This window comes from Anomalospiza imberbis, chromosome 4 (assembly GCF_031753505.1).
Source record: "Anomalospiza imberbis isolate Cuckoo-Finch-1a 21T00152 chromosome 4, ASM3175350v1, whole genome shotgun sequence".
NCBI classification, from domain to species: Eukaryota; Metazoa; Chordata; class Aves; order Passeriformes; family Viduidae; genus Anomalospiza; species Anomalospiza imberbis.
This window is the reverse complement of record NC_089684.1, coordinates 30,790,904-30,805,122: the sequence shown is the minus strand read 5'-3', so window position 1 is coordinate 30,805,122 and position 14,219 is coordinate 30,790,904. Positions and strand designations below refer to the sequence as shown.

The 14,219-nt window shown below is 41.6% G+C and overlaps 1 protein-coding gene and 1 long non-coding RNA gene across 20 annotated transcripts in view; one reads left to right on the top strand and one right to left on the bottom strand.

The window, feature by feature from the left end:
• The window catches only part of SMAD1 (SMAD family member 1), a 97,972-nt gene that overhangs the window by 28,952 nt on the left and 54,801 nt on the right, over positions 1-14,219 (bottom strand). Inside the window, exons 1-2 of one of the 15 annotated variants that reach the window (XM_068187752.1) lie at positions 1,656-1,796; positions 681-905 (exon numbers count right to left, since the gene is read on the bottom strand). The exons of 5 other annotated variants lie outside the window; for them this stretch is intronic. The gene's annotated coding sequence lies outside the window, so the exon portion shown is untranslated. Of the gene's footprint in view, positions 1-80; positions 102-680; positions 906-1,655; positions 1,797-11,126; positions 11,267-12,092; positions 12,113-12,239; positions 12,371-12,605; positions 12,625-13,738; positions 13,846-14,008; positions 14,174-14,219 lie in introns of those variants that run through there. 9 more of the 15 variants (XM_068187749.1, XM_068187750.1, XM_068187766.1 and 6 more) reach the window with 9 other exon arrangements.
• Positions 11,298-13,460, top strand: LOC137472544 (uncharacterized). 5 transcript variants are annotated; one of them, XR_010998254.1, is made up of 4 exons: positions 11,391-11,616; positions 12,181-12,348; positions 12,566-12,635; positions 12,753-13,460. It is a non-coding gene; the product is annotated as an uncharacterized lncRNA (long non-coding RNA). The 5 variants fall into 5 exon arrangements; XR_010998251.1 differs by having other exon boundaries at positions 11,298-11,616; positions 12,181-12,635; XR_010998255.1 differs by having other exon boundaries at positions 11,313-11,525; positions 12,181-12,635.

The window sequence follows — 14,219 nt, the reverse complement described above, 5'->3', positions numbered from 1 at the left end:
AGAAATCCTCAAATTATCATAAGACATTCAAAAGGAAAACGTATCCAAAGAAAAAGATGTCAAGAGACATTATGAATTACCAGCCATCACAGTGGGTATTTCACTGTGCATCTTTGGGGCAGGTTTATTCATTTCATTTGTGCTGCAGTGTACTTAAACTCCACACATTGTTCCACCAGGACACTAAGAGCACTCAGGAATACAAGAGCAGCCAAGGATCTCAATCAGCATTGTTAGATGACAGACCAAATCCTGAAAAATGCAGGAGAACCTATAAAACCAGTCTGCAGCACTGGCCATGGCTTTGTGAACATCCACCTATCAAAGTAAGTTAGAAGACCTTTTCTAAAAGGTGAAAAATCTGAGGAAAACAGATTTTTTTCCCCCTTTCATCATAAAACTCCTGTGTAACTCCCTTTTTCCACAAAGACCATTCCCTTTCCTGACTTTTTGAACTGTCTTTAGAAAACAGGTGTTGTTTACAACAATAACAAACACACATCTGTGTGGGTGTGTTAATACACACAAAGGCAGGATAACTGAAACCTCTTCCTATATTTAGATCTGTCTGGTCAGCTCTAATTGCATAATTTAATCAAAACCCTCTCCAAGGGAAACACATCCATATTCATCACAGGCATCAAAGGAAACATCTTTACAAACTATATCCTTTTACAAACCAACACATGGTCCCACATCACTTGTCCAATTGTTGAATTCCTCCTTTGGGAAGGGCACGGAATTTTATTTCTTTTTATCAGCTGAAAAAAGCATTTCCCTCCAATTCATCAGCACAGGGCGGGAGGAACTTCCTTCACAGGTGAGATGTGGAAAATTTACTGACATGTCACTTTCAGGGTTTTTTTTAGGCAGTTAAAACATACATCTGCAGCATAAAGGAAAACCTTTAAAACAGAAAAGAAAGAAAAATTTTTGAGTGAAGCTCATAAAATGCAAGATGTGTTTTGTCTTCAGGGAACAGGACAGTCTAGCACAGACTGCATGAATTTAAAAAGGGATTTTTCAGCCCCAGCCAGAGCAGTGCTCCAACAGGGTACATTTTAAGGAGGGGAACCCCACCAAATGCACTCCAGTTATGCTCAGCTGAGGAAAGTCACTGCTCCTACAAATGATTGATTTCACTGAGAGCCTGCACCAATACTGTTACATCAGCTGCATTAAACCACTTCTAAAGACTGTGACCCAGACCTCATTTATCAGAGATTAAGTAAAGATGTTAAATTACAGCTCAAGATCCCCAGCTTTAAAGCAGAATCCTTCACCAAATCAAAAGATGACAAAAACTGAGAAGAAAAATTACTTATTCACTAATAAAAGAGTTGTTGGGTCAAGCCTCAGCAAAGCAGAACAAACTGATGAAAATTAAACCAAAAAAGTAATGCTGTTAAATCAACTAGATCTTTCCACAAATGAGTCCTCCACCCACCATTTATGCACCTGAAATAAGAATAGTCAGTCTGCCCGTGCTAAAGACATTTCACTGCATTTCATGAGATGCATGCTTTACTTTTTTTAAAGGATTCCTCCAGCTTTTTTCATTTTAAAAGATTCTTCCAGCTTTCCTGGTTTTTGCCTTATCCGTAAAAACTAAACAGTTATTTATCTTCCTTTAAACAACTTTTAAAACACTGTACCTTCTCCATGTCTTTAAAATGTCCATGTCGAATTTCATCAAGTGCCCTGCAATTCACAACTACCATTCTGGACAGAGAAAGTGTTTAAAGATGACAAAGATTTCCAAGACAAGTTTATACAACTCAGACACAAACACCAATATTTGCCAGACTTCTACTGTCCAATGAAACATTATTTAATTACAGCATGCCACAAGTGGCCCACTGAAAACCAGGACTGGACATCAGATGACACAAAGCTCAGCATGCTCCAGGTCCTCAGGACACTGAGGAGCAGCTGCACAACCCATCACAGCAAATACTCCCTGGCAGTATCTTGGTATTTATCAAGCCATCCTAAGTCACAGACTCTTTATAAATGGAAGATCGCAGTGTTTATAGATGCCCTTTCAGCTTCCACACAAGACAATTAAACTCTTTAAAGTATACAATTTACAGGCAAGCACAAGTCAGGGATCCTCTTGAGACCAAGCAAGGACACTTTGGGTTAATGTTTAAAATACACCCACAAACACATATAAAGGGTTGATTGCAGCCTTTACCAGCAGTTGAGATACAATTCTGAGCGTGCCTACACCAAAAACAGACCCAGAAGTGACAGACACACCTTTCCCCTTCCAAAAGGGCAAAACAAGGATGCAGACATACACGAGTCAGAAAGATCCAAAAAACTGTGGGATGAGGCAAAAGCAGCTGTCACAACCCTGTGCCAGTACATCTGCAGAATCTCACATCAAACTGTTTTCTCATATTCCTGAGATCAAGGCTTTGGAGCATTCTGTACAAAGGCTTCAACCCACAGATAGGAACTGATAGTTAATACAGCAGTAGGAACAGCATAGCTTGAAAGGAAGTGGGAGATATCCTCCTACACTGCTCACTGGGAGTATAGAGGTTTTACAACAAGAGAAAAGGACTGTAATCTGTCTGTCTGATTCCCTGGTTATCTGTAAGCTTTTCATGACTTTTGGAAGAGGAACCAAGCCACCTAAAAATTACTCATTACCCTTCCCTTATCTGCAAGCTTTTCTTCTTAACAGAGCCTGTATAACTCTGCATATGCCAATAAGACAACCTATTAATCAATTCACCATAATTTTTTGAGACCAGTTTGAAGTTTCAAAAGTCAAGTTTTATAAAATTGCAAGTCTCTTACAGCTGAGACACCAAAACACATCATCTTCCAAACACCCCGTGCTCTGCAAAGTCAGCAGCAGGCTAGCTTAAAACAGCCACAATGCTTCCAAATTTTCCACTACTGCCTGCTACTGAACAAACAGTCACAGCTGGCCTGGCACTGAGGATGGACAGAACTCCAAGTTCCAAAGTCGCTTGCCAAGACTATTTACTTCTAGGCTACAAGCTAGTGCACAGAAAGCACACACAAAGATTTCAGACTCCTTGTCTTTTAGCTATTCCATAAATGTCTTTAATTCTGGGGCTGAAACCAGCACTCCCCAGCTCCCAAGGTAAGAAGCCTTTAGGCTCAAACAACCCTGACTGCTGGCTGGCCTGGAAGATCAAGAGTCCTCATGTCCCAAATCGGTGAAAGTAAGAAGGCAGGCAAAGGTGTGACGGAAAAAATCAGGAATATCAGACTTGAGCCAAAGCAGCCTGCCACCAGCACTGCCACTTCTCAACTGCTCCCTGCTCACAAACCACAGGAGATGCATTGGGTCTGACCATGAGCAAGAGTCATTCCTGATAAACTGGTGGGGAGAAGGGCAAAGGGAACAGCTACCAGTCAACTGCAGTAAATAGCCCTGGAGCATTTATGCCAGTTACGCTGATGCTTTCTGCAAAGAAGTCCCTAGCCAAGCCAAAGGTAAAAATGAAAAAGATGTTACAGTCAGATTCCCATATTCTGGAGAGTTCTCCAGCACAGCAGAAGGCTACAAGGGAATTCAGTGAGTATCTTGTTCCAGCACTAGGAAAAGTAGTAGCTCCTGCTACTAGGGAAATACCTACAGTTTGTGTTTTATGCAGATAGTCTAATTCCTTAAAGTTAAGAAATATACTACAAAGATCCAAGCAACAAAAATGAGTAAGGGCTTTTAAACACATTTACCATATAGCACCAAAACAAACGCTTTCGTAATTTCTTTTGAGAAAAGTGGATCGAAAGCCAAAAATTTGAAAGCGATTTATGCAGCGGTGCAGAACCCAGGAAAGTTACAAACACTGCACTGGCTCACAGCACAGATCAGCTTCAGGCGTCCTAACTGTCATCACTGGAAGTGATTTCTGGTAACACCAATCTGCCTTTACAGAAGGGTTTTTAGTGGATTTAGTATTTGCCTTTTCTCTGAATTCTTGTTAATGCTGCTAACTGTACCCAGTTTGCCAATTGTTTCAAGTTATTTCATCCTCTAAAGAGGAAAATAAAGTTTCTACTACCAAGAAGTTAAACTTGGACATTCTTTTCCTCCTGAGGAAAAACACTTGCCCTGTCTCACACAGGACATGCACTAGATGTGTTCTGCTCATGCAGTTGCATTAAACTAGAAAAACATCTCTAAGACAGCTTGCAGTTTATACTAGCAAAACAACACTTGACCAGGAAAGCTTGTTTAAGTGTTGCTCTCCACCCGTCCTCCCTCACCCTCCATAAAAGATACTGCACCATTAATCACTGTCGTTTTCCTGCCAGTAGAGCTACACTGGGGCTTTGTGGCTGACGTAACTGCTGGCAGTCAAGTCTCTCCCTGCTAATCACCAACATAAGTATCTGAGAAAAAAACCCTGTAAATTAGACCTTTCCTTGGCAAGCACTTTAAGGAAGTCTTCATCTAGGAGTGCTACAGCACTCACCTGTGACTGGCTACCTCCAGCAGCTGCCTTGGGCCAGCAAGGTCACAGGTCCACAAGCCAATGAGCAGCCCCAAGGACTCGCTCACACCCAGAGAGAAAAGGTTTCCCTTTACTCCCTTGTGCCAGCCTGGGTACTGCCACATAACTTCCCCTCTGCCTGCCAGTCAGTTCACCCTCCTAACCTGGCAGAACCAACATAAACCGAAAAACACCTTCTGCGGCATCAGCTCAGAGCACCAAAGCCACCCAGCCAGCCTACACGAAGAAATTCATGGCTGGGACGGAGAGAAACCCAGCTCTTAAGAGTTCTTTCCATCTCAGGGAGCCGCCACCCTCAAATTTTAAATGATATCCAGGTCAAAGATGAGCTCACACTCAGACGCGAGTACTTTAGCTGATTTGCAAAACCTGCTCTCATCCCCAGAGCAAGGAGCCCTGCCATGGCTGGTTCTGAATAACCAAACACTCCAACAGCAATGCAACCCCCCATCTCTACTGCCACTGCTTTCTGCTCTAGTGTGCTCTTCTGCTCTAGTGTGCTCTAGTGCACAGCAAACTTGGGGAAAAAAAGAGCGATTTCATATCCATCTATCCAAAAATACCACACACTGCAGAGTTTTAACCCGAGAGCATTTATAAAATATTTTCCACATGAAATAGAGTACAACGCATTACAGAAACTATAATTGCATTATCCTAAGTTTTAAGCTAATAAAGACAAAGACTTTTCCTTTGGCTACTACATCCAAGAGAAAGCACTTAACACTGACACTAGCTACCATGGATAATAAAGGGCCTGTTATTAAATAAGCCAGACTGTAAAGCCAGCAGCAGGCAAAATACAGAACAGGGAACTGCAATAGTCAAGATGGCAACCTACATGTAAACAGCTTTTCCAAGACATTCAGCAAGGTGAAAATTCACATTTTTCAGATTAGTATAATTCATCACTGCATTCACCAGGTAATTAGCAGAACAAAGATGATTAGATAATCAAGGTCTATTCTATCTATCTATCTTAGTGATAAAAAGAAAAAGAAATGTCTGACAAGAGCAAAGAGCAAGAGACTGTGTGAAGGGAGATGAAATTCTGGACTTGAATGTTGGAGACTCGTGGTAAGACCTCCACTCAAGTTGGGTCTCTGTCCCTCCCATCTCTCCCTTCCCTCCCTGTACAGGGAAGCAAGCATGTTTTAGATGTGTTTGGGATTCCTGAAATACCGCCACACACTTGAAATTAACCAGTGTAATGGCATTATGCGTGTAGCAATCCCTGAAGCCATCATGTACATGTTGGCAGGTCTTTTGAGGTTCAAAACGATTTCAAATCTACTTTATTCACTGTTGGGACACAACAATAGAGCAGTTGTCACACAACTGGAAAAACAGAAGTCATCCAAATATGGTCCTGGGCAACCTATATGACCATGACTGAGCAGGGGGCTGGACCAGATGACCTTCAGAGGTCCCTTCCAATCTTAACCATACTCTGATTCTGTGAAGTTCTCAAAACAACCACCTGCCAATTAATTTGGTCACACATCAGAAAAGCAACTGATTCAAGAAAACTGGATGGAACTCCACTTGCCTTGGCAGAACTACAACGTCGCATCAAGGGCTACTACACTGAGGTAGCGACTGAGCTCTGCTTGCTGTGCACAGGCAGACACACAAGAAAGCTGTTTTCTCCCTGATTTTGACCACTTCGGAGAATCCAGAAGCCTTCTGAATTGCCTCACTCTTCCTCCCTTCATGCTTGTAACCCCTGAAGTTTGGCTTCATGTATGGCTCCGTTCAATTAAAACACAAGTCCTCATCACTGTCACCTTGCTTTACATACAGCCTTGGTAAGAAGCCACTTTTCCACTGCTTGTGAGCTACTGGAAGACTCTGATCTACACAGGTTCCCATCCCATGCTCATCACTATAGCACCAGATACCTTAAGCAACCATGACTAAGGCCTGTCCTGTTCACATCCTGTTTGTCTCCCAGCCTATCTGCAAAGGCAGGATGGATTATTTTATTACATGTAGAATTAAGTCAACAGAAAAAAAATAATCTTGTAATTTGTAGTTTTACTAACCTAAATAAAGCCCTTCCTAGATTAAAATAAATCCAAACCCACCTTCCCCAAAGTATATTTCAGCCTAGAAACTGTAACAGTGGTAAAAATATGTCAAATTTCACACTAGAGCATTTAGGTACCAAAAGAAATATCCTTCATCAAACAGGACTGTGTTTTATTGATGAGCCAGTTTTAGTAACTTTTCAGGGCCTGGGAGCAGAATCTACACTCCTAAGCAGGTGCTAGTGTGTAGCCTAACTTGAAAGTAAATTTCTTGCTTCATGTTAGACAGCTCGGAAACCCTTGGAAAAAAGACAACCGGCCAACAGTAAGCAAGTGTGTTCTGCCAACTATTTTGTCCTACCAAACCACTAGCAGAGTTTGTTTTACAACATCTTGGGAGGGCTAGAAAGAAAAGGACAAGGAGTTAAAAAACTACAGAGAACAAAAGAACCCAACCCATATATTTTTTGCTATTCTTCAGGATATAATTCTGGAAAAATCACAGGGACACCCCAAAGAATTAAACCATCAACTGAAAAGAGCAGGAGATGTCAGTTCCACACCACCTTCCATGCTCACTCTTACACACATTACCATGTTTATCTTGACAAAATTTTGGGAGCCTTCTCTCCCTTGCCACAGAAAATATGTCCGGTTACAAGCTACATATTTTTCCCTCAACAGATCAGTTGAATCAAAGTCCTTACTAGTAAGATGCACGTAAGACAACAAGGGCACTCGATTAATTCCTCCCACATCAATAATCAAATGAAACCTAGCAGATACAAAGGTGAAATACACTGGCAGTACGAAGTCAAATATGCAGCTCATTAACAGCATCTGACCTCCTCCTATCACCCTCAGGAACACATTTAAGGGGAAGCCACAATTTGTTGTAACATGATTCTCCAGTTATTTACTTCATCATTAACCAAAACTGATTTTAAGCTTTTAAGCATTTAAACAGCATTTAAGTATTTATATATAAATAGTTATTACATACACAGACCTCAATAAATTTACAGTCTCTTCTCAACTATATACAGGTGTAGCCTACCTTTATCTGATCCAAACAATTTAGCTTTCAACAGCAGTGACTATTATTTTAGGTCTTCATTTGTGCACACACACATACAGCATACCTATCCACTTGAAGGATCCTACATATACACCATTGTAAGAATAAAATACCTTTAAGAGTCTCATACCCTGGTTTCAACATGCTACACCAGACAGAATGCTGATATTGTTTTCAATGCCTTAAAATGCTTGAAATCACAAGCCTGAAATTATTTACAAGAAAAATATCTCAGTAATTTAACCTTTCAAGTCAGAAGAATGAGATATCAGTTTGCAGTGCTGAACAAAGTGAGAAAGAAAACCAACTAAAGGTATCATCAGCTATGGTCACTGCATGCACCAATCAATCTGAACAGTCAAGATTCCCTGAATGCATGGGAAATTTCTCAACCTGCTACAGAAGTGTCAACTGTGTGCACATATGCTTTTTTTTTTGCTTTCATCTACTTAGATATGTCCTTAAACATGTACATCAGTCTTGCCACCTCTGTAGAACAAACTCTGTAATGCTGCAAACCCTGAAATCCAAGTTCTACTCAGGGATGAAATCTGTATTGAGCTGTAACCTGTATTTTCAGCTTCCCCTCAAACAAGCTCCAAGTACTGAAGGAAGCAAGTCCATCAGTCAAAACTGGAGGGCAGATGAGATTCTTACACCCATGCTGGGGAAACACACGAGGAGACAGCGAAAACTCTCACGATTCTGTCTATAATCATTCAGCACTGCAAAAATTTTTAATGGGTAACTTATTTTCAAGTTACCCAATATTAGATTGATAGCCCATAGACCACTTTGATGTGGATTGGCATTTTAGTAGTTTTAATGACAAAAACATGCAACAACTGATATACTTCTGAATACCATTAAGTGCTATAATTCAGACTGTCTACACTGGCTTAGACAGTCTCATCTGCTGCCATGTTGGGAAGAGTGTTTCCTTTATAAGTACAGAAATATGAAATAATGCTTCAGAAATCACTGGTGAACCACATTAATCATTTGCTTACATGCCAACTCAACATAATAGTTGGGTTTGGATGATACTGCTTTGAACAGTGCCTAAATATAATGACTTATATAAAGGCATGTTTAAAAATAATTTGTTTTTCTCCTTGTACTCTAGACTTTGCCTGTGCATGCTGGAGAAAGGATGAGGGAAGAACCAAATGGGAGAGACATCTGTTCTAATATCACTCTCCTGAGTGGATAACACATATTGGAATACGTAGTCCAGAACAATTACAGAGTTGTGTCAGAACAACCAAATTGTGCAAGTGTCCAGAACAACTCTACTGGCCAGCTTCCCTACACTGGCAAGTCTAGAGACAGAAAGAAAAAAGCTTCAACTCTTGATCTAAACTCATCTTCTACACAGTGTCCCAAGACAGCAGTCACCAGAAGAGTACAACTGAGCAAAGCAATCTGTGCTTGCAGAAAACCCTTTGGAATCTAATGATGGCTCAACCCAGCTGCTGTGTGGCACAACCCTTCCAGCAGAGCAATCCCACTGCCACAGTTCCTGACACATCCTTCCACCTTTCCCAAAATAAAAAAATAATAAAAATAATACAAATGGACCCATCTCCACAGCTCAACGCAGTTTGGCATTTCATGCGTGGAACACTTGACCTCACACAGTCTAATTAGGAGTACTGTGCTCAACCTTTGTTCCCATTAAACTGGGAGGAACTTCCAGTGCCAACACATGCAGGTGACAAATGGATGCAGGGAGAGAATCCTGTATGCTCTGGGGTCATTCTAGAAAATGTTTTCATTCCTGGAAATCAGCATACTTTATGAAACGTTTGCCTTCTCTATCCTGTTAAAAAAGATGTGGGGCATCCCCCACTCAAATACACAGCAACCTGAAAAAGCTTCTGTAATGCAAATTACCATTTGTCTGAGGAGGAGGATAGGGATCTTTGTGGCAGCCATTAGCCAAGGGTGTCCTCACCCCTGAATCCACCCTCCATAGAAGGCCCAATCAAACATTTTCTCTGGTTATTTCAAATCTTCAAGAGTAGCAAAATTCTAATGGAAATAGTTATACCCCAGACTGCGGGGATGCAACACTAAAACTTTAAAAATATCAATTTACAATAACTTCCTTCCCATCCCAGGCAAAACCCTCCATTCTAATGTAAAAAATCTCTCTCTGCTGCACTACAGCTTGAGCAAAATATCTTGAGAATTGCAAGATGCCTGTGTAGATAAGCCTGTAAGTCACCAGCATTTCAAACCTCGCTTGCCAAGCTGGGGTTTATATTTTAAACTCAAATTTTCCACTCAGTACATTTCAAAGGAAAACTTCTAGGAACTGCATATCATCTTTTAATTATTAAGACTGGTATGCATTCAGTTTTTTACTATAGACAGAAGAAAGGCCAGAGGAAGAACATTAGTCTGCTGCTACTACAGGGAAAAACAGTGAAGCTTTTACGGGCAGAACAGACCTTTCCCCACTCTGAAAGCAAAATTGAGTGAGTTGGTCATGAAAACCTAAACCAGGAATTTAAAAAATAACCAGAAACAAAACCAACAAAAACCAAAACCCCCCACACATTGGTAGGATCACTTCATTCACCATAAAGCAATTTGTGCAATCTGACTTTCATTTTCACAGATTTTATGACTCTCTCTCCAATACAGTAGTTTCTTCATCTGCACTTACACAGCAGAAGACAGCTCCACATCCACATTTTAAAAGCCACTGCACTCCAAAGTGAGCTTTAATTCTTTTATCTGCCACTCAAAAAACACCTTAGCTAAGGCACATGCTCTTGAGGTGCAACTGAACCTGGAGACTAATAAATCTCTTACCACTAGTGACCATTTATTTTGTCAGCTTCACTTGCATGCCTCAAAATTATTTTTTTACTTATATTTATGACTAAAAATAAGGTACATTTCTTTCTGGGCTGGAAGAACCTTGGGAGATTAAAAACTCACACCACTTCAGGTATGAGGATTTGGTTTAAACACTAACAAATGCAAAACTCTTAAATCCCCAAGCAGCACACTGACTAGCAGAAAGAAGGAAAAAAAAAAAGTTTTTGCAGGACTTTTCCCAAAACACATCATAGTGATTTTAGCAGCAGAAACAGCAAGACCTAAGATGCTGAGAATTCAGCAAACATTTTACTAACTGTGGCATGCTATTTTCTAGGGCTGTTAGAGGAAAACATGAATCTGAAGCCACAGTTTTCTTCACTAAGAAAAGTGACCTATGCCAACTCATATTCAAAATTACAGTCTCTGTTCTAGAAGAAGTTTGGCCATATAGTTCAAGAAATTACTAAAAATGCCCTGTCTTATACAAGAACTCAGATCTGCAGGAGTGTTTCAACAGGCAGTTACAAACTTCAGTAGGATAGAAATACTAGGGGGGAAAAAAGCCAAACAATTGGCTTGTTTGTTTGTTTGTTCCTTTGGTATCTGATAGCAGAGTCTGCAGGTAAAATCTAGCTGATCCTTAAAAAAAGGATGTATAAATTTCAGAGATTCACTCACAACCACTTCCCCACTCATACATCCCATAGCTGCATATGCCTTCATCTATTTCAGCTCCTAATGAATGTAAGGAAGAGGTTGAGAGTCAACCTAAATTGGTGCAGCTTCTCCTCTTCCCAGGGCCACAAACTTTAATTTCAACTACTCTTTGCATAATTTAAATAATACACACGGTGCTCTCTTTAGTTGATTCTCAAACCAGCCATATCTGAAGCACAATGGGACATGTCACAGACACTTGCTTCGCTGCCCTCATAATATGGTTTAATTATAATGACTGAACTAACAGGCTCACATCATAGACTTTTACAGGTTGACCCTGTGTCATCCTGATGTATCATTTTGCACCAGTTCAGTGCTGTAAATCAATTTAAGATCTCCAGAAGGTTGAAAAGCCTGGTAATGATGCTTTCTCTGCAGTCTCTGGGGACTCCACATTATACACAACTTACATTATTTATAAAGCTGAGATGATGCCTCCATTAGGCCTGTAAGACTACTCAAATGATATTTTACGCGCACAGCTTGGGCTGCACGGAGCAGAATACTGGCAATATGTAATATCCAGTGTATACATCCTTTAATTTTTAAAAAATAACCAAAACAGTCATAACCCCTTAATTTTTAAAATTTAAATCTTTATAGCAAGCAAAGAAATTAATAGTTTAATCTGAATAATTTCCCAGTACTCAGAATCACAAGTAGCACTTTTATTAAACTTTGTATTGTTTTTCTTCACGTTCAACTCTTTACTCCTATTTTCAAACTACAGAGGAAAAGCAAACACCAAACTCATCAGTTTCAAATATTTGATTTGATAGTTACTATTTATATGAATACAGAAAGATCTCCATCTGTTTACTCAGTCACTTCTCTCAAATGTATCAGATCATCACATCTTCAAGGGTACACAAAAAAGCAAGTTGAACAGAACAGAGTAGGAAAAAAATGTATTTGATTACATACCCAATGGTAATGAGGTCAAAACAGATGCAAGGACAAATCCCTACCCTTAGGGTAACCTGATCAGCCTTGAACTGATCATTTCTCATAGCTGTGGAAGCCTTCTGGATCACCCAAATCAAGGGAAATTTCTCTCAAGTGCCTACTTACAGTCTGAAGTAAATTGCAAGACTTCAGCCCTAAGACCACAGCAAGGACTCCCAAAAGGGCCAGATCGCTCTCATTTTCATACTGATGTTCTTCCAGTCACAATAGAGAAGTGAGCACTCAAAACCTGCACTAAAATCCAATGAGAACCTTGAAAAAGCTTCATAGCACTGCTCTCTGGTTTAAGGGGAAAATTAAATACTAATCAGCTGCAACTAAAAAAATCATGTCCCATAATTCAGCCAAGTCATTACTCACAAGTAAAAGAAAAAAATAAGCCAAACTTAGGTTCCCTCACATGATTTGCTCCTACTGTTTGGCATGACAAGGTGCATGCAGTCAGCCACATGAAGAATTACAGACACACACCTGCAAAGAAAGGTGTTCTCCGTGGGCTGGGTAAGCTACTGTTTTTATTCTTACTCCTGGATGCTGCTTAAAAATACATATAAATATTGGAAGAAAAAATTTTAAACAAGTTTTCTTTTTCTGACTTCCCCTCTGTGTGCAAAACAGATTCAAACTATCAGCTATGACAGCTCTTTCCTAAGAAGCATGTTAGTTTTAAGGTGCAGTATATTTGAACACTGACATCCATTAAACACTGACATGTTTCAGGCAATGATCTTTTCCATTTGCCTGTATCTGAAATACACATCTACTTTTACTCCTCCCCATTTGGCTCTAACAATACTGTTTTTATTAAGCTCTGTTGAAAATACTTCCCCAAATAAAAATGTAGACATGCAGTGAGCATCATGTTATCCTAAAATACACCAAAATAATGATTAATTTTCAGAATAAGTTGTTGTTATCCAGATACTGTAAAAGCAAACTGTAAGGTCGGACCATGTACCTTCTTCAGTTCTTCAGACTGATCTACTAACAAAAGAGCAATTACAGCAACCCTGCCTCAGTCAGAACTCTCTCTGACTTCAGTTTATATTAAAAAAAAAAAAAAGTCAGTATTTGGCCCAGATCATTTCAAACGCATGACTGAATATTTCCAAGCCAGTAAATTTTAATAAGCTTTAAAGATCTATATTCAGGATAAGATTATTTGGCTTTACGAGTATATGAAACAACTATACTGAAGAGGGGGAAAATCTCAAGCATCCAAACCCTCTAACAGGGAAAAGAAAAAAAAAAAAAAAGTGAACTTTCCTTGACCTCTAAGCACAGATTTGTCATTAAAGAAGAAAGAAGGGGAGGGGAGGAAAAAAATACAGGAGGGGAAGGGGCTGCGGAAAGAAAGGAAGGGGGAAAAAAGAAGAAAGAAGATAAATTAGAGAGAGAGGGACGCGGGCGGGCCGAGGCGGGAGGCGAAGGGCTGTTCCCGCACACACAAAGGCGGCCCCTGCCCCGGCCGGCCGGGGCTCCGCCGCGTCCCCGCGGGCCACGATGGGGCCGGAGCCGGAGCCGGGGCCGGGGAGGAGCCGCAGGACGGCGGCTTCCCGGCAGGGAAGGGCTCTGCCGCCCGCCGGGCCATGCGCGGCACCTACCCACCAACTTGGAGCCGGGAGCGGTCCCCGCCGGGCCGCCGCAGGGACGCCATCATGCCGGGGAGGAGAGCGGGAGCAGCGCTGCCCGGAGCCGCTCCCGCCGCGCCGCCCGGCCCCGCTGCCGGGGAACACCGCGGCAGCGCCGGGCAAGGACCGGGGAGGAGGAGGAGGAGGAGGAGGAGGAGGAGGAGGAGAAGGATGATCGGGCACAGGCGCTCGGCCTCGGGGGCAGTGAGCGGGGAGAGGCGCGGGGGAACGCGAAGTTGTTACCGGCTGGCGGGCGGTGACGGACGGCCAGCAGGCAGCTCCTCCGCGCCGGGATCGGGATCGGGATCGGGATGGATGTGGCCCGGCTGGCGTCAAGCGGCCGGAGCCGCCCTGCGCCTATCACCGGCACACTCACTCACTCACTCACTCACTCACTCACTCACACACACACACACACACACACACACACACACATACACACACACTCTCATAC